This window comes from Phragmites australis, chromosome 6, assembly GCF_958298935.1.
Source record: "Phragmites australis chromosome 6, lpPhrAust1.1, whole genome shotgun sequence".
In the NCBI taxonomy this organism is placed as follows: Eukaryota; Viridiplantae; Streptophyta; class Magnoliopsida; order Poales; family Poaceae; genus Phragmites; species Phragmites australis.
The window spans coordinates 10,211,696-10,232,240 of NC_084926.1; positions in this window are offsets into that span (position 1 = coordinate 10,211,696).

Consider the following 20,545-nt stretch of genomic DNA (forward strand, 5'->3'; position numbering starts at 1 on the left):
ACCCTTGTTTAGTTTGTTATCCAAACACAAAAGTGCAAGTCAAGCCATGAACTCTTGCTTGGCAGTGGAGGAACAGAAAGAGATCAAGGCTTGCAAAGCAGAGCAAGAGCCCTCCTTCAAGACTGGAGCAAGCATGATGGCTTGAGTTGGGCGGCCACTGTCCTTATCAGACACTGCTCCCACTAGATACCAAAGGATGAAGGGAATGTCTCTGTGTACTGCCACAACAAGCTCCATCGTCCCCTGGAATCCTGGATGGACCAAGGGTTTTGAGCACCATGATTGATGGCATCTTGTTTCGGAGTACAGCCACACAGAGGTGCAGATCCTGTCCGAAATTTTTATGACTCAACTGCTTTGTACTCCCTGGTTAATGGCACAGCGGCTGTGCTGTTTCTTTCACTCGCTTCGAAAGCGTGAAGAGTTGAAATCAACTTATTCACTGAGAGTCCGAGACATCCTGACGAGCATTGGTGTGGGCACATGTAGCGTGAGTCCGTGATCAAAGATTTGTGAGGATCGCTTGCCTATCATCTGCTTCGATCTCACACACAGACACACGCGAAACAAACACGAACACAAAAAGACCGTGCTTTTGATAATACTATGATTTTTGAAACTACAAAATCTATTATATCCAAACACCTCTAAGTTTTCTTAAACCAAAATATTTTATAAAACCATAGTATTTTTCTAAACCTCCGTAGAAACTTAGCATCCAAACATAGCCTTAATATCCTTTTATCTCATATCGAAGTTAGAAACAAAATGGCCGCAAACAATAGTTCCTACGTCTCTATTCATCACATCAACGCACTCCATTAGACCACAGTCAGGGTCTGCCGATGCAAAATGCATCAGGATCCACCTGTCATGCTCTTGTCAGCAACACAAGAAGAACCGGTTAATCGTAAAATGGCTAGCTGAACAAGCACTAATGAGAACAGAAATCAAGGAAGAAATTGTGAGAATCTAAAGAGGAAATGTGCCTGTGATGAGTCATTGATAATGTTTATATTGAGTTGAGTTTGATTTTCATAAGTATGTCTACGTATTACAATGTATGATTATGATTATCACTAACTGGTTTTCGAGGGAAATAGGAGTTGACGTTTTCTGTTTCTGAATCAGAAAAATATACATATCAGATGATCCAGTGTTAGAGAAATTATACACACCGAATGATCCGGTGTTCAGAAGAAAATCACGCTAGAGGATTTTGACTCAGAAGACAAAATCGATGGCCTCACGAGATGATCCGGTGTTAAGAAGGTGTGAACATGAGCCATTTTCCAAGAGATATGTTTCTTGGTGCCAGAATGAAGTTGAACGTCAGATGGTCCGATGATGAGCAACTGTGCACACCGAATACTTCATCAGAGCATTTTCCAAAAGTTTTCCCTTGGCTCAGTGGAGAAAGAGTTTTTTGCATGCTGGATGGTCCGATGTATACACCGAAGGCTTCATCGGAGTGTTTTTTTAGAGTTTTTGAATTCTTGCAATGGAAGATGGGATTACACACTGGATGGTCCAACTCTTACAAGGAGTGTACACCGGATCATCCAGTATTCACGATTTTTCTAAGATGAGTATTTCTATAGGATTTTTTTTATTATGACTAATTAGAGATAAAATTGGAGAAATGTGTGTTCTTTTCTTGTCATGTGTAGATGATGGATGCAACTTGACGGTCGATGGCGAGATAATCGGGGCTAAACGGGGTGCTTGATACCGGATGATCAAGGAGGCTAGACAGAATCAATGGTGATCCTAACTATACACGTGAAGAGTAAGCAAGGCATGAGATGATGGATGAAGACGACATGTTGACAAAGTCAAGTGAAATGAATGCCGGTGCAAGTGATAAGGTAGCCTGAGAGATCAGGAACTGGAGAAACTTATCGGCAGTCAAGATTGCAATATGGAGTACACGCGCCAACATCGGATGGCTTGCTTAAGGAATAAGCAAGTGGCGGTGAGTCATACTTTGAGAAACGTACAAGGTGGTTTCGCGGTTTGGCCTTAAAACCGTGGGAAAGTATAAAGTGTGTGTGGCATTATCATGTAGCTTGCATCGAGACAAAGCTAAGTTATAAAGGTGCCACGTCCGTTCGATAGACGAGGAAAAAGATGGACAAAAATTCCTTCAATGGTTGGTTGCCACCTTGATAGACTTTGGATTAGATTTTAAGAGTGTGCCACTTTTGTATGACAGCACCAGTGTCATAAGTTTAATCAATAACCTAGTCTAGCACTTCAGAACAAAACACATAGATGTGAAATTTCATTTCTTGCGAGACCATAATGAGAAGAGGGGAATTGACTTGAGATACATAGATACCCAACAACAGCTTGCCGATATCTTCACCAAACCTCTAGATGCAACTAGGTTTGCTTTTCTGAGGGGAGAGCTTGGAGTGTGGCATCCATATAACATTGTGTGAGGGGGGGGGGGGGGGTTCTTGTTTTCTAATAATAAAAAATGAAACTATAATTAGCATTGTTCTTTATATATGTATGTCATTTAAAGCCATGATTATGCTACAAGATTGTTGCACTTTCATATCTAGATATGTAGTTGTGTAGTTTGAGTCATAATTCCTTAATTGGAATGAAAACTTGAATTAAATCTAGTCATGGTCAAACTTACTTGATTGCTTTGATCTTTTCTAAAATGAGTTGAAAGTGATTTATCAAAGTCATGTGCTAAATGGTGAAAAATAGTTGATAGGCAAAAGATCAAGGAAATATGTATTGTCGCACTTCTTCTTTACAATACTGCTTATCATTACACTTTGATATGAAATTGAAGAAGTTGTGTATGACCAAAACCATTGACCTTCTTTAGATTGTCGTGTGACATAGGCTTAGTATGGTTGAAAAGTAAGGCTAATGATGTATATAATTTCTGGCAAATGAACTATTTCTTGAATGCTTTCAAGCAATGAATCACAATGAAATGTTCAAGTCTCCATATTTTCTAATATTGAAATAGTTGAGTTTGGAATACCATGCCTTGCAAATAAATTATTAAGTACATTTGATGAGTCCTACACACCCTACATTCTTACATGTGTAGACGGGATGGTGCAATTAGTTTTGATAGCATGGCTTGGTCAGCTTGTTTCTTCATATGTGGATGATTTATGATGCTCGTTATCAATATATATATATATATATATATATATATATATATATATATATATATATATATGTATATAACAAAATTTGTATTTTGAATGGTTGATGACTCCATTGCCACCAAGGGGGAGAGAAGAGTGATAATTTTCTTTATTTGGCTTCGGTTAGTTTGGCTTTGGCTTCGGGCTTTTGCAAATCTTTCTTATGCTAAGTGATTTTGTTCTTGCATGTCTTTGGCTTTTGATCACTTAGATATATTAATTGGCTTTTGTGTTTCAACTCTTTCTTTGGTTTTCATGTATGTTATCAATGGACCCATTAAGGGGGAGATTGAAAAATTAAGTGGAAATGTATCTTGGTTTACTTGTGACGAGTCATTGACAATGTTTATGTTGAGTTTAGTTTGGTTTTCAAGAGCATGTCCATGTATTACAATGCACGATTATGATTATTACTGACCGGTTTTAGAGAGAAATGAGAGTTTGCATTTTCTGTTTATGAGCCAGGAAAAATATACACACCGGATGATCAAGTGTTGGAGAAATTATACACAAAGGATGATTCGGTGTTCAGAAGAAAATCATGCCAGAGGATTTTGACTCAGAAGAGAAAATTGATGACCTCACCTGATTGTCTGGTGTTAAGGAGGTGTGACCACCCGACTATTTTCCAGGTGATATGTTTCTTGCTGCCAGAATGAAGTTGAATGCCAGATGGTTCGGTGATGAGCAGGTATGCACACCAGATGCTTCACCAGGGCATTTGCCATAAGTTTTCCCTCGGCTTAGTGGAGAAAGAGCTTTTGTACACGCCGGATGGTCCGGCGTATACACTGGAGGCTTCACTGGAGTGTTTTTCATAGTTTTTTGCATTCGTGCAATGGAAGATGGAATTACACATACCGAATGGTCCGATGCTCAAAAGGAGTGTACACCGGATCATCCGGTGTTCACTATTTTTCTAAGATGAGTATTTCTATAGGAATTTTTTATTATGACTAATTAGAGATGGAATTAGAGAAACGTGTGTGTTTGTCTTGTCATTTATGGGTGATGGATGCAATTTGACAGTCTACGGCAGGATGATCGGGGCTAAGCGGGATGCTTGGTGCCAGATGATTAAGGAGGCCGGGTGGAATCAAAGGTGATCCTAACTGTACACGGAGGGCAAGCAAGGCATGAGATGGTGGATGAAGATGGCGAGTTAACAAAGGCAAGCGAAAGGGATGCCGATGCAAATGACAATACGGTATGAGGAATCGGGAGCGGGAGAAACTTGCCGGCAGTCAAGATCACAAGACAGAGTACACTCGTCAACATCGGGTGGCTTGCTTAATGTGTAAGCAAGTGACGGTGAGTCATAGTTTGAGAAGCGTGCGAGGCGGTTTCACGGTTTGGCCTCAAAACCGTGAGAAAGTGTGAAGTGCACATGGCATTATCGTGAAGCTTGCATCGAGATGAAACTAAGTCATGAAGAGGCCACGATTGTTCAATGGATGAGAAAAAAATGGACAAAAATACCCTTAGTGGTAGGTAGGAGTGTATTGAAAGAGAATAGAATTTTGAAAATAATCTAGAAAAGTTAGGGTCAAGAAAACTAGACTATAAATAGGATGGGAGGGTTGGTTGAGCTCTTTTGAGTCAGCTATTTGAGATTCTGTGCTATAATTTTAGAGGAGATGAAGAAAAGAGCTTAGCATTTGTGTTATGTGAGAGTTTTTTTAAGCAAAAATATTTTATAATCTATCAAAATATGGTGTTTCTTTGTAAGAAATGATATTTATGTTTCTTCTTGTGATTGTGTTTATCTCCTTCTAGTTTTTCTTTATTAGCTTTCCTTGCAAGTTTGCAAGTCTTTCGGTTTTCGATTGTGATCTTCATTTTTGTTGAAGAGTTGAATTTTTTCATCGTGTTGGAGTTATTCTTCTTGTTGCTAGAGGGATAAGAATCATCTATGAGTTAATCTTAAAATATCACTTACCTCTATAAATCAATTTAGAGATTCTCTTCACCGGGTATCTATTTCTTCGAATCTAAGTGAATCAAATTGCAAGCTTTTTGTTGCTATAACTTTTGGAATTGATTTCTATGGAACTTAAAGTTCATATTCATCTATGAGTCATATTTTTTTCAGAAATTTTTGTTGTGTTTTATTTCTCTCGGTTTTGTTGATTTGAGGTATGTTGGGTGAAATGGTTGGATAGATTATCCAAGAATTTGATGAGTCTTTTATTCATCTCTCTTTAGTCACCTTTCTCGGTCCTACCAATTGATAGAGAGTTCACCATCATGAAAGCAAGATAGGTCACTGAAAATGCCTTTGTGATTTCAGAATTCATTGGGTTTCAGGAGGCGGAAAGTTGAGACCGATGCAGGCTCCGCTTGGCATTGGATTGCAGAGTATTTTGCAAAGGGAACCGATGGAGCACGGAGCGGAAGCACAAATGGAACAAGCAGCATGCCGGCTTCAGAAGTAATGCCCACACACATCAAAGTTCTATCGCCGGCAAAACTAGTAATACATCCACAAGCGAATTTCAGCTTCCTCATTTGAATTCCTGTATTGTCATCTCGTGACATAGATCAGGTAGCCACATCAGAACTGAGAAAATCTCTGTGGATATGAATATGGCATGTGTTACCACTGGCAAAGCAGGAATGCAGATACGCTGCGTTATCAGGTTGACTGCTGAATGCAGCTGCTTCGCATCCAAATTCCATACCCTTGTTTGCACCCATGTAAATGTGGCTGCAGAATGTAGAGGAAGGAATGTTTAATGTTTTCAGCGGTAGATGTCAGCATTTGATGTATGCCTCTGAGAAGACACAGGCTGGAGAACTTAATTGAACATAGCAGAACAGAGATACGGAACAAGAATAGCATCTTTCTGACAGAACATACAATGTGGGGACTGAAAACTTGAGTTTCAGTGAAGTTCTGTGGGTTTTTGTGTCATGTCGCATGTGGATTCACTAACTCTAATGGAACAAACAAATTCTAATAAGTAGGCATGGACCGACCTGGGGTATCAAAGTTTCAGATTTTGTACATTATTGTTGGCAAGGTGGAGGGAGGGATTTGAGCTTTGGGCAAAATTTGAAGGACGAAAATGGCTATTCTGTCTGTAATAAAAGATGAACTCCTCAAGCGGGGATTGGGATGGACCCTTTTGAGATTCGGCCGAGGATGATTCTGAATTTACCTCGTATGTAAAATTAATACGAGTATGTGGGATGCAGACGGGATGGATGATTGGATGCTAGTGGAGTAAATGCTCGAGGGATTTTAGACAGGTTCAGGCCGCACGGAGTGTAATACCTTACTCCTATGTGTATACTATAAATACTCTGGAATGCCTTTGTCTAGATCTCTTGCGTTACAAGGATTTTTGTCCAAGTTTAGAGCTTCGGTCTTGCTTCGAGCTTCGTGTGTTCTGACTTCGTTAGCTTATTTGTCGTCCCGGGGTCCTCTCCTTCTCCGGGGTGCGCTCCCCTTTTTATATCCCGTCGAGGTGGCTTGACGTGCCCAGAAAGGAGGGCACGAGTCCCCATGAGCTATAAATGTAAAGAAACCATCATGCGGCTGCAGTTTGATGTTACAGGGGTTGAAAATGCGTCCCCGACCGGTCCTGACGTCATCATACCACTTTTCAGTGGGTGTACTAGGGGGGCCACCGGGCAGCCACCGAGCAACCCCGCGTGCCCGCTCGGTCAGAGCAAGCCTGACACAGCAGGGCGGCAGGCGATATGCCTCGAGCCCAGCGACGATATCTCCAAGGTGCGCCGGATAACGCGCGATGGGACCCGCCATATTAAATGTCCCCACACCCCCCTGCCAGGCAGTGGCAGGGACTGACAGCAGGCGTGGGGGGAGTGGTTGGAAGTGACAGGCCACGCTCACTCTTAAATGCAGCATCGAGCCTCTCACCAGTTGACACCTCACCGCTGAGCCCTTGTGGGGTCCACCGGCAAGGGGCTTCTCAGGTCCTCAAGGAACTCGGGTGCTCGGTGACCACTGTTCATGGCCCCGAGCGCCCTCTCCCGGAACTATGACCTCTCGGGTCCTCGGGGAACTCGGGTGCTCGGGGACCACTGTTCGTGGCCCCAAGCGCCTTCTCCCGGAACTGCATTCTCGGGTCCTCAAGGAACTCGAGTACTCAGGGACCACTGTTCATAGCCCTGAGCACCCCTCCCGGAACTGAGTCTTCTCGAACCTCGGGGAGATAGTCCCCGAGGGAAAATGCCATGTGGTATTCTGCTGTCCTGGCCTCGGGACTCGGGGACCCCTGGTACCTATATCACCGAAACGGTGGCCCTGATTTGGCTTGGCCACTGCTCTTGTTGCTTGCTGAGGTGGCAACACATGATTAGTTTATTTGCATGCTCACTTTTTGGATGTAGCAAGCTTCAAACAGTTATAATCTCAAACCGTAGATTAGATTTGTAATCTATTTGAACCATTGTGTTTTTAACAATTAAATCTACAACTCAAGATCCATATTGGCTATATTTTGATGCCTCCATATTGGCTATATTTTGATGCTAAAAAATTTACTAATGTGTGGGGCCCACACGTGATGCTTACAATTTAGCTAAAATTTGGCATATCTATCATCGAAACACCATCTTCTAACTTTAGTTTTGCCATTGCCCTAACTTTAGTTTGATCACAAACCAAACATCTTTTCTACTAAATTTTATCATTGATATAATTTTACATATGACCAAAATTTGACTCGGCCTATCGAGGCAGAACCAAATAGGCCCTAAGCTTCCGTGGCGCATAGTGTACCCATAGCTGGAGGTGGCTGGATAGGAGATTGACAGACGGGGTCAAAGACCTTGCGATTCTGACATTTTCAGATGACCCAGATGCCTTTCTGAATCGTCAGTTCGTGTCGTTTTGTTCTCTCTACTTGTTGATCTGCAAGAGACCATGATTGAACGGGATAAAGAAGTAGCAGCATGCCCTTACGATCGACAACAGAGGCACTTTCATAGTACATAGAGTACTATACATAACGGGATGCTATTCTACCCCATCCTAACCCCACCCCTTCGCACCCATCATGTGTCTTGCAGTGGTGGCGGAGCTTGAGCCGAAATTCAGAGGAGGCCGGTGAAGTTAAATGGGCTCTAATTGGATTATAGGATGGCCGAATTAATAAAATATGAGAGACTGCACTCAAAATACACTATAAAATACAGAAATTTCGTTAGACCAGAGGACCATGGTCCACCCTGACCACAACAATGCTTTGCCCCTGCCTGCAGACCCCTACCCCACGTGGCCTTGCTCGCGTGTGCCTCTGCGCTCACTCGCTATGCGCGCCACGTGCCCCCGCTCCTGCCCCCTTCGACCTCACCCGCGTGCACCCCTGCATCTACTCGACATGTGCGCCCATGCACCACGCGCGCCATGCCCGCTCATCATGCGCGCCACCCACACGTACCCCGCCATCCACCGATCACGTGGCGGTCAAGTCCAAAAATCATAATCACCCCTCTTTGTTTAACCCCAAGGCAAATTGTCATTGACTTGAAAATGGCATCCACCGATCCGTGGCACTGTGGCAGTCAAGTCTAAAAATCATGATAGCCTCTCTTTGTTTAATCCCATGACAAATGGCCATTGGCTTGAAAATAGCATGAATGTTTGGCCCTACTCATTAGCTCTTCTCTCCCTTTCCCTTATTACAGATCTACGGTATCTCTACCTCTATTTCTTCACCTAATTCATTGTGGCAGAGACGTTGAAGGAGCTAGTTTTGTGTGATTTTACCGAATACTTTCTTACGGTTTCAGCAGTTTCAGTAGTTCTTGGTTTAATCAATAGTTAGTATTCAATAATTTCAGTAGTTCTAGGTTGGTCAGTAATTCTCAGGTATTCAGTAGTTTTAGATTAGTCAGTAATCCTCATGTATTCAATAGTTGTAGTAGCTATAGGTTAGTTAGTAGTCCTTAGATATTCAGGAGTTCTAGGTTAGTCAATAATCCTCAGATATTCAGTAGTTTTAGGTTAGTCAATAGTCTTTAGGTATTCAATAGTTTTAGTAGTCAGGTATTTTAGTAGTTTCAGTAGTTCTAGGTTAGTCAGCATTCCTTGGATATTCAGTAGTTTTCAATAGTTCTAGTTTGTCAGTAGTCAATAGTTTGATGGTGAACTAATTCTACTACTAAGAACTATTAAACTAATAAAACTTCAAAACTATTGAATATCTATTAAGCTACAAGTACTGAACCATAATTCTACTTAATGGCAGAAGGAGTAGTTCACTGTTGGAACGTATCAACAAAAAATATTTTGATAATGAAGCATATTTCATTGAAAACTACTAAAGATGATCTTCAAGTACATCATCTTCACATCAACTATTCTATTCAATCCTATTTTGCTTCCACGGGAGTAACATGAACATCTTGTTCAATAGAAGAAGCAACAACTGCATCATTTTCAGTAGAGGCAGCATGATCTCCAAGTACATTAGATGCATGTGCCTTTGCTTTTTTTGAATCTTGGACAAGGGAACCAACTACATGTTTTAAAAATGGCATTCCGAACTTCGTACGCGTAGGCATGGCAAAAAGCAACTCATGGGCATGGCGTGGGCGCACATAGGCGCGATTGCTAGGGGTAGGTGTGTGTTGTGCAGGCGTGTGGGTGAGGGCGCATGGGGTCAGGGGGCGTATGGGGTAGGGGCACGCGTGGGCACATGGGTGGGGATGCTCATGGGGCAGGGGTGCGTAGGGCCTAGGAGTTGGACCGACTAGATTGGGCCTAGGTGTAGATAACTATACTATAGCATAAGGTGTAAAATAGCGCGCGCGTACACGCACACCACACACACACACACACACACACACACACACACACACACACACACACACACACACACACACATATATATATATATATTATGTGCCTAGGCGCAACGTAGTTTATCTCTGTGCACACCTCCAGTTACGATCCTAAAAGCAATATATTTGCTACAAATATATATGGTCGTAACTCGATACCTTCTCTAGTTGTAATTATGTATTTTTTGTCATGTGATCGTACCTTGTTCACCTCCGTACACACACCTAGTTACGACCCCAAAAGCAGTATAGTTACAATCCACAAGATAGATCAGTTACTACAAACATATATGGTCATAACTCGGTACCTAATCTAGTCATACTTATATACCTTTTGTCTTGTGATCGTAACTCAACTACCTATGATCGTACCTTGGGGGTGGCGCAAAGGTGATTGTAATTGTGCCTAGACGCAAAATAGCCTCGCTGTGTGTGTGTGTGTGTGTGTGTAAATACACATCTGTTTCAAAAAATTGTAGAAGTAGACTATCGTCGCCAACGGGCGACACCTTGACATGACAGGCCAGTGTGACGGCCCTCTGACATGACGTAGAAAATGTCGCCCATCCAATGGGAGGTAGCAAGGTGTCGCCCAACCAACAAACGATATCAAGGTAGGGTTGTTGAAACTTGATTTAGGGTTTTGACCCATTGTCGTTTTGGTTTGTGGTAGAGTAAGTGTCGCCATTCATTATTGTTGAAGTATTTTGAAGTCCATCAACATTCGATGTTTTTGAGATATTTTTGATATGCGGAATTGTCAAAAAATGAAGGTTGAACACGATGATTTTAATCGGAGCTGCAATATACACTGTGACACGTACAATACACAATCATTCTAACCTATCTATGTACCACATCTAGACCTAACATGTCTTAGGGAATGTAAACAATATGATTACAACATCAATTCTACTAAGTGCAACATGGGTACTTTCCCTTCCTGATAGCTTCTAGTCTTGCCTTACGTGCCCTCTCACTCTTTGCTTCATGGGCCTCCTTCTTCACATGGTTATGCTCCTCCCTCATCTTCTACTACTCCTCATGAATGCGTTTGCACGTAGCCTTCCTCCTCTCGTCATCTTCCATTTCATGGAATCGTCTCCAAGCAACCTGGTGTTGAGTGTATAGGAGGAACACATATGCTTGTGACTTATCAATATCCAATCACTATACAAAAGTCACATAGCGGTGGTTGAGACTGCAATGGAGACCAAAATGTTAAGTGGTAAATCTTAGTTGTATTTGGAGTAGTTTGGCTAGAAGTGTTTACTTGGCGGTGGTAGCGAACAAGGATGCTACCTTGTAGTGGATCATACTTGTAGTTCGGGCACATGAAGGACCTCCTTCGTAGGTGTTGGAGAATTCATAGGACTTCATCACTCTACAAAGGTCTTCACACCAGCACATGGGCACTTTGACCCTAGCAGGCATAGTATCCGGTAAATATTTCTTAGGGAGAGGATCATATGCTGTTGTAGTAGGAGTTGTGGAGGATGAGGCTAATGGTTTGGTTTTAAATGTGGCTAGGTGATCCTCTATTTATATTGGAGTTTCGTGCTAGTTCATGGACTAAGTTCATGGAAATTGAACCTAGGAAAGCAATCGATTCCACCGTATGGAGTGGTAATTTCAACTGAAAAGGCTACTTCTAAAAAGCCTACTTCTGAAAAAAGCTAGGTCTATTTCAAACTAGGTCTAAAAAGGCTAGGTGTGAAAATACTACTTCTGAAAAGGCCATCTACAAAAGGTATGTCTAAAAAGGCTATGTTTCAAACGAGTACAAGTGTATTAATCGGACGAGTCTAGTACAACCCGGCAATTTTATTAGCACTATTTGATGTCTAGAGTAACACAAAGTTGATGCTAATATTGCAGTGCCGCGGATTGAAAAAGGCTTCTACTGGGTGGATCGGGGATGTTTCCCCTTTCTTTCCAATGCAGGAGTGCTTCACGCCTTTGTAGTTGTTCCTCATGCCTTAAAGGCTCGGCTGCATGCCTCCTTAGAATGTCATGTCGGAGATAATGCTCCTCATCACGCCTCTGAAGTTCCTCGTCCTATCGCTTGCGTTCTTGTTCTCAGCATTGACGTTCTTGTTGGCACTCGTGTCGTACCTCCTACTACAAGTGTGCTACCTCCATCATGATCCTCATCTCAGTTGCTTTTCTTCTTCGCCCTCCAAGCTTTATTGTAGTTGAAAGTGCACTTATATTGCTTCTCAATTACCCTGATTATGGACCATGGTTCGCAGTTCAGGTTGTTCACAATCTGAGCATATATGGCATTGGCAACAAAGGTGTAATACCTAAAAGATGTGCATTTCAGTTGTAAATGTGGGACCCATGAGGAGTCAAATTTTAATGTTTTGAACCATTACTCGGATGGACGATCGAAACCACAGATGTGTATATCTCATTGAGACGATTCCATTTTGCTATCTAACGTCGTATTTGGGTACTCGGTGAATACGTGGCGAGCCCAATGAGTTTAGACCGTTGGATAAAAAAAAGGAAAAAAATGATAAGACTCGGTGGGATCGGCTCCCACATGATCCCACCTTCACTCCGCTCACATCGGATCATCTAAGCTGACACCCGACTCCCTAACTCTAGTTCTCAATTGTCACCGTCACTTGCTGCCACCTCCTACCGCAGCATCCCGCCGCTTCGGCAGCTGTTGTCGTCGCCTCCCACTGCCCATGCTGCATCTGCAATGCCGCTCGACCTCCTGCCACGCCGCGTGACCGATGGGAGCAGGTGGGGTGCAAGGGGTGTGTGGGGCTATCGGGAAGAGTTGATCAACTAGTAATGAAGGAAAAGGAAGAAAGAAGAAGAGAAGGAAAGAAGAATAAGAAAGAAGAGAAAGAAAGAAGAAGAAGAAGGAAGGAAGAAAGAAGAGGATGAAAGAGGAGGAGGAGGAGGAGGAGGAGGAGGAGGAGGAGGAAGAAGAAGAAGAAGAAGAAGAAGAAGAAGAAGAAGAAGAAGAAGGGAGAAGGAGGCCATCCACAAGTTCCCTGGTTTGCGGTTCCGCTCTAAAGGTGACTCTTTCATAGTCCTTATATGCTTGTAGGAGGTTGAAATCGATCATCCGTTTAGTGTTTTTTGGTCTGGTTAGCTAGTAGTGGGTTATTTCATTTGAGTCATAACTAGTGTTGGATGCGAGTGTATGGTTATAATGGAAGTTGTAGTTTGTGTCATAGGCTTTCCGATGGTGCTGGCATTGTTCTTGTTGGGTAAGCGGTTTAGGCATTTTTGGCTAATTAGTGTTGGTGTCCAACGTGGTTCAGCCCATGTGTTGTGTCATGTTCTTCGGTCTCGGACCGAGCTAGAGGAGGTTCTTGTCTTTCTGAAGCCTTCGGTTGTCGGGATCGTAGGGTTTTGGGCATAGAAGTGTGCGTCTTCTTTTACTTTGTCGTTGTGGCATCTTGATGCTAATTATGTGTTTGTTTAGGTGGTGTTGCTTCAGGTCATAGCTAGTGTCACCTTCATCATCGGTGAAGGCAATTGAAGGTAGCAGATGGCTGCGCTTTAACCTGCTATTTGGTTGCCTCCATTCTTTTGATTTAAATGCATATATCTAACCTGATAAATTTAAATATGAGTTTGTTATTTTGTTGCTTATCTTTCAGAAGTTTACCCAGTCATTGTTTTATGAAGTGCAGTATGTGTGATACGTCGCTTGCAATTGATCTTTACTATATGGTGCAATTCTTGAAGTATGAAGCATATATTGGAAGTTATGTCGTTGGCTATGCATGAAGCATGCCATGCATATGCCTTTCCTGCATTACTGTACCGGTACAACATCGTATGTTGCCCGTGGAGGAGTACGATGCACATCCTTACGTTTCCCGTGGAGGGGCAAGGGTGGGAATGAGCATTGCATGTGCATGCATACACATTCATATGATGTTTCATATTTTTTATTGCATCATTGTATTATGCCGAAAGTAAGTCTCCATTTCTTGCTTATATGTGATGCAATTGTGAAGGATTAAGCTTGAGGATGTTAGAATTTGTGGTGGTGTTATTGGTCTGGTTTCGTCATATTCTTTATATGTTAGTCTGTTCTATTTTCGTGTTTCTATTAAAAAAATAGTTGCTTAATAATTTGTCGCTAAATAGCTTGTTAAAGCAAATTCACTTACTGAGATGTTTTGATCTCATCATTTCTTTCTTTCCAAGTACTTTTTTAGGTGATGGCGTGTACATGGGATGGGTAGCTACACATTGCTTGCACTTTCACCTTTCTCTTTTGTTTAAACATTGTTATGCTGTTAGATGGTGATGCTTTGCCATGTGATGTATATTTTGGACTCGTGGTGGCTTTGATGTATGAACGAGGCTTGTTCCTCCATTGCTAGGATGCATATGTTGGTAGTGTGATGATCTATAATCTATTATCTATTTCTGTGTGTTTGTTACCAGTTATACCTCTAGTTTTAGGGGACATGCTATCAAAATTTCCTTTAATCTTTGGCAGCCCTGTAGGTTGGTTTGAGTGACATTTCGAGCTTGTGGTGGTCCCTGAGGTGTTACAAAAGGCTGATGTTAGGTTCATATGCCTTAATTCAAGTTCGTCCAACGTGCAATTGGGGTCCACCACAATCGACACTTCCTAATAGTCAACCCACTTCCCCTTGAAGCCATGAACCCACCATGAGAAACCCTCCTCCATGCACTTCATATCGTACTCCTTCTTGCTTGACTTCACAATAACAAACTGTCGTCGAAGTGATATCGCCCATTGAATCATAACGTCCTTCATGGCCTGACTGGTAGGGTACCTAGCCCCTTCGATCACCTCATTCTGAGTATATTCCCACACTGCCACTTGATTCCCTTCATTCACCACTAGATTCTTGAAGTTTGGATTGTTTCAATTTGCAGGGACAAGAGCAACATCCTCATTATCTGATATTTCATACTCAAGAGCGTCGTCAGCCTCAAGATCACCCCGCTTCATCTATTCAATTAAACCAAAGATGCATTTCCCCTTGTCTGCCTCACCGACAGGTTCAATCGAAATAGTCGATGACTGCCCAGCATCCGATTCCCCAACCTAATCACCATCCTCCTCCTCCACATACCCCACCCTGCATCTCCCTAACTCCCTCCTTATTCCTCAATTGCACAAGCAACATAGGTAGCCAACCTCTTTGCACTACATCCTGCAGGTACCTCCTCCAAACATGGTTTTCCTAAGTGGGTACATTTCCCAGTACACACCCTCAGTCCTATGGTTTCCCACAATGCTAATGAACATATCTTGAACCTTAGGGTCTATTTTGAAACCCTGCATCAACTAGTCGTACAAATACTTGACACTCTTCTGTATAGGTCCGGATATACCCTTGTCCACTGACTCCAACACTGACAGCACTACCCTTTTCAAACCATAAAAAATTCATTGTCCCCATAAAAAAAATCATAAACTGTCACTTATTCGACATACCTGTCAATGATCGGCAAAAAAAACTCTACCATTATTATGAGTACCGACAACTATATTCGAAATATTTACACCTACAAACATAAAAAACCTATGTAAACCTACTCTACAAACCTAATCTAACAGTGCAAAATTGCTTTAAATTATGGTCCAACATTTACTCAACATTGCAAAAAAAAAAGGACCTAATAACACTACATCTAATATCACTAAATCCTACACCTATTTGCAGTTATTTCTAAACCTATATCCTATTGCTAAACTATGTCTAAATCCTAGATCTAATTTTGTACTTATGTCTAAATATTACATCTAATTATTAGCATATGCCTACATATTAGATCTAATTGCTAAACTGTGTCTAAAGCTTGATCTATATTCTACACTATGTCCAAACCTAGATCTACATTCTAACCTATATCTAAACCTAGATCTAAGCTCTAACCTATGTTCAAACCTAGTGTAGAATCTAGGATACCGACTAGAAGGGGGTACATAGGTGGTTTAAAAACTAATTGACAAGCAATCAATAAACATGCAGAAATTAACTAGAGATCACTAGAGCAAGATAAAACAACCATAACTATGTCGAATAAAGAGAATGTTTGCGATTCTAGGTTGACATGGAACAATTCAATTTCTAAGAAAGTAAATGCCTTTAAAGGATGGCAGAAGAGAGATAAGGATTTTTATCTCGTCGTATCGATGACTTGTCGGTCACCCCTAATCTACATTGAGGTGAGTTCAAGTTACTAATCGCTCCTCTATCAAGTCATTGATTCTCACACCGAGATGGACTTGATTTTGAGCCGGATTAGTCTAATGAACTACTTAATACTCTTTTTACTAGAGTCGCACTTTACCTCTTCGGCAAGGTGTGCACAATACACTTCGCAATCACCATCGAGACTTCTTCACAATCTTCTTTGAAGAACTCGCTGATTTCACCACCTCCAAGTTGTCCAGGAGTCAGCAAACTCCAGGAGTAACAAATCGATGATGCTTGCTTGAAGAATTACTAGTGCCACAAATCTCAAACACTTAACTCAATGCACTAGAATACTCCCACTCTTCACAAAGATTCACAAAATAGTAAAAGAGAGGAAAGGGGACTCGAGGCTCAAGAGTATGCAATCCAAATGAGCAAGAGAGTCTCTTTGAACCAGCAAGGGGACTATATATAGGCTACATGTCGAAATATAGCACAAAGTTTGACACATCTGAGTCCCTAACGGTCAGACCGTAGTACACCTGATGACCAGATCACCACTAGCTCAATGGCTATGCCAGAGCATTAAATGCTCTAATTATGATCTTCCTTTGAATTGACAGTTAGATCACCATTGGCTGTGATCAGATCGCAAGCCAAAACAGATAGTTTGAACTCTCTGTTCGCTCTGGTGGTTAGACCGGTAGTCCTAGCGGTCAAACCACCATACAATATCACTTGGTGAAAAAAATGTTCATATTGTCCGATGACCCCTTCGAATAATCAGCCAAAGTAATCTTACCCTTACGCAGGTGGTGGTCAGATCGCCAGACATACATAAGTCACATAAGGCTGAGTTTTTCCATTTCTCTCAAAATAAATTCATCATTATAACATGAAATGCAAGTTTGAGCAGAATGACAACTATAGATGATTCAAGTGAATGAACATCAATACTTCTTAATAGTATGACATCTAATCTTATCAAGTCTAGTCATTTTCTTCTCTAATCACTTTATGAGTGCCAAAAGAAAAATGTCATATTTTATACATTTGCCTTGAGCTAGCCATCATCCAATGCATTACATGTGCTTCATCTAGCTCATACATTTTAACAGGGACTAACCTTTTTACATCTCAAACAACCAAGTTAGTCCATAAGTAAAAGTTATCATTAATTACCAAAACATACATTAGGGGTTTAGATGCTTCACCTAGCACTAGTGACTATCCTACCTGGTTTGTAAAAAAACAAAGTAAAAAATTACCTTTTATTTTTGCAAGGCTTCGCCTCTTCTTCCTCCTCCCTCCTCTCCTCCCCTCTTCCCCCCCCCCCTCTCTCGGATGCACACCGAGCAAGTGAAGGAGTGGGGAATCCGGGGCACCGCGCTAAGCTTTTATATAGGAACAACGGGCAACACCTTTTCCAGTGGGCCCAGAGTGGTGCGCACTGACGCTATTGTCGTCCGTTGGACGGGCGACACATTGACGTGGCAGCCAAGTTAGTGGGGTATTTAATTCTCTCTCATTTGACTGTGGGTCCTACAAGGTGTCACCCGTTGGATGGGTAACACCTTGCTCTCGTCCATCCAGCGGGTGATGGTATTCTACTTCTGCAATTTTTTGAAATGAGTGTATTTTTACAAATAAAATTCTAGTTTCATAACTCATCAGGGCCCAGGCCCAAAACTTGCGCATGTAGTTTTAGAAGTATATATATTCCAAAATTTTCAAGATTACATGCCCATTTAAAAAATAATGAAGTCTACCCTACCGTCGCCTGTTCAACGGGCGAAAACAATGTCTCGCCCGTTGAACGGGCGGCACCTTATGGGCCCCAGCTGGCAACACATTTAATAATCGAGGAGAGGAAGGTCTCGCCCGTTCAACGGGCGATACCTGAAATGTACTATTTGTTCTACTGTGAAGTAGGTACTATTTGTTCGTACTCTGAAATGCGGACAACAAAAGAAGTGAAGGCTTGCGTCACTGAAATGCTCATAAACCTAGACTACAACATCATCACCATGTCGATATGGTGGCCAAAACGAACAAGGAAGAGCATTGTGGTTTCCGTAGAAATCTCTGCCATGGACGTCTAAATGGGGGTATGAAGGTGGTGGATCGATGGATCCATCTAGAGGATGAGGAAACACTGTTGTCTCGATTCAATTCGAGGTCAGAAGATGTGTGAGTTGAGAATCGATTGAGTTTTGTTTATATATAACAAGTCTCGATGGTGTATGGACCAAGTATAGGTATGTAATTTGGAGATAGTGCATGCATTGGATGCCTTCTTGTAGCGACTCTAAGTAGTCGGCAGCATATGGACACATCACTCTTAAAAGGTGGTAGTGATAGGTTACGTCAATCTGAACATGTAATAACATTATAACTAGTAACATCTCCTACACCTATAGCAGACGCTTCTTCATGTGTGCCAACTACTAGTAGAGACTCGATTGGATTGTGTTTGTAGACAAGACATCCCAGTGGTAGAGGACAGATGAGGCAACACTGAGTGACCACACGCTTCAGCTTTTAGCAAGAAATGGCAACACCTTGATGCAGCACAGTATCCTTGTCGTGACTCACACTTTATATATGAAGTGACCACAAGACAGAGCTTTAAGCTTGAAATGACAACACATATGTCGTGCTTCAGGCTTTAGACACGAAGTGAACACACAACTCAGTTTTTACCATGAAATGAAAACACCTATGTCCTGACTAATGCTTTACACATGAACATACCAAATAACTCAACTTTAACCTATCACATCGTATTCCATCAAGAATGCCTCGGGTTAGATGTTAGTCACAATTCTGACAATTATGAGACATATTTGCTCTACGAATTGTTTGCACTTGATGTTAGTGACCACTCTAATACTTCTAGGTACCAAGTCTGCCACTCATGTGAGTGACCATAATAGTCAAAATATTCAGAGGAATGGATGGTGGCACCATTGAAGTCCTTCATCGAGGTCATACGCCTGACCTTTAGTCATATATTATACGACAGAGCTTTACGTATCGTATCCTATAGCTTGGACATATCCTACACATATGACCTACGTTTCTTCATGTATGCCAACTACCAGTACGATAAGCCTCGACAAGGACCGTATGAGTACCCACCGGTATAGCAACATAGATCACTCATGTGGTACTTTTCACACGATTTCATGCACTCTCTTACTAATCTCCCCTCGTGTTTCTTTTGTCCAGTCTCCTCCACTTATCTGCAACTTCATGCAATGGTTCGACATGAAGCAAAATGAGGACCAGAAGCGGTGGGTGGACATAAAAATGCGGTGAAGGATAAAAGCTTACCAATGCTGCGAGTATGAGCGACATTAGAAGGAACTACGGATGAAGCGGCAGGAGGAGGAGCGCATTAGAAATGCCGCGAAGGAGCGCACCGTGGCTCAAGCACACGAAGCAAAGAGGGAAAGGAAGCAGGAGAGGACCCGTCACGCTAAGACGGGGGGTTCGATGCCCTCAGAAAGGACAAATATCCTAGTTGCACTCAGTAGAGAGCATCTATTGTACTCCAATCTATTTCCATTTTCTAAGACATGTTAGGTTTAGCAGCGACACGCTATTAGGTTAATCTTTAGACGTACCGTACATGCCTACATTTGTTGTCATCTCTGTACGGTTATGGTCCATTCGCGCAATGATGAAAAACCCCTACATTTGTTGTCATCTCTGTATGGTTATGGTCCATTCGCGCAACGATGAAAAAAACCCTATGTCCCATGTAATGTTTATTAGCGTATGTAAACTTCGTGCCGGGTTATATGATATTTGTGCTTCATAACTACTATTGTTCGACAAATTAGATTTGTATTCTCACAATGTCACTTCGTAAAAAAAATCACACACTTTTACACCAACTAAAAAAAATTATGAAAATTAATGTGCAATATTTTTCAATTTACCGAATACAAATTCTATTAGAAAACTAATTATACATACAGTTATGTAGTTGAATTAAATCGAATGAAGGTCTCGTCCGTTGAATATGCGAGAGGAAGGTCTCGCCCATTCAGCGGGTGAGAACAAAATCTTGCCCGCTGAATGAGCGAGATATTCCTCTCTCCGATTATTAAATACGCTGCTAGTCGGAGCCCACAAGGTATCGCCCGTTCAACGGATGAGACTTTGTTCTCACCCATTGAACGGTCGACGATAGGGTAGACTTCATTATTTTTTAAACGGACATGTAATTTTGAAAAATTTTGAAAAAATAAACGGGTGAGATCTTGTTCTCGCATATTGGATAGACGACGGTAGGGTAGACTTTATTATTTTTGAAACGGATATGTAATCTTGAAAATTTTAATATATATATATATATATATATATATATATATATAT